Source organism: Elephantulus edwardii, unplaced genomic scaffold, assembly GCF_000299155.1.
Source record: "Elephantulus edwardii isolate Elephantulus edwardi_28Jun2011 unplaced genomic scaffold, EleEdw1.0 scaffold00096, whole genome shotgun sequence".
NCBI lineage: Eukaryota > Metazoa > Chordata > Mammalia > Macroscelidea > Macroscelididae > Elephantulus > Elephantulus edwardii.
Genome location: NW_006399846.1, coordinates 2127028 through 2128169, shown reverse-complemented (window position 1 = coordinate 2128169; position 1142 = coordinate 2127028).

Sequence of the window (1142 nt, the reverse complement as noted above, 5' to 3'; positions counted from 1 at the left end):
AATGAATCTGGGAGGGTTCCATCTTCCTCTATTTTCTGAAATAATTTATGTAGAATTGGTAACAGTTCTTCTTTAAATGTTTTATAAAATTCACTTGCAAAACCATCTGGTCCAGGGCTTTTCTTGGTTGGAAGTCAAAGCTATTGTACATAGGGTCACTATGAGTTGGAGGCGACTCAATGGCACATAACAACAACAACAGCAAAAGTTGTTTGCATACAAAGTTCATATACATTGTGTGTCACACTATCCTCCATTCGCATGTATTTCATACAATCATTCTTACTCATTATGTTTTATAAAAGTAATCACCATTAAACTATGCCCACCATTACCCTGACTTTCCCTATCTCCACAGGATCTTTCCCATTTCCTTTACTACTTCCCTTCCACCCATTAAATCATGTGATCCTATGATTTCCCCCTGCCCATCTTCACAAGGTGGATCAGAGACCTAGAGGTAAGGCCCAAAACTATAGTCTTAAATAGACAAATTGGAACCAAACTTAGAAGGCCTAGCCCATGGTTTAAAGAGGCTTACAAATAAAGCCAAAAATATACAACCAGGACAGGATAAAACTGATGAAAGAGATTTTCTAAAGATTAAATCCCTGTGAGCATCAAAAACTTTTCCCAATGGGGTGAAAAGAAAACCTACTGACTGGGAAAAAACATTTGGCAATACCATCTCAGACAAGAGTCTCATAACAAAACTTTACAGAACACTACAAGGATTCCACAAGGAAAAGGCTGATAATCCAATTGCAAAATGAGCAGAAGATATGGAAAAAGTTTTCCCAGAGGAAGAGATTCAGATGGCCAGCAGACACTTGAACAGATGCTCAAAATCACTGGTAATATAAAATGCAAATCCAAACCACAATGAGATACCATCTCACTCTGGTAGAGTAGAAAAGTTTAATCGGACAGCAAGTAATAAATGTTGGAAAGGATTTGGAGAGATAGGAACTCTAATACACTGTTGGTGGGATTGTAAAATGGTACAACCACTCTGGAAGGCAGTTTGGTGCTTCCTTAAAAAAGTGGAATGTATCGGCGCTAGCTGAAAATCACCTGTGACTTCATCCACAGCCACTGGTGAGAGTCAGCGCCCAGAGCCATCAGGGGCTTTAAGCTCATTG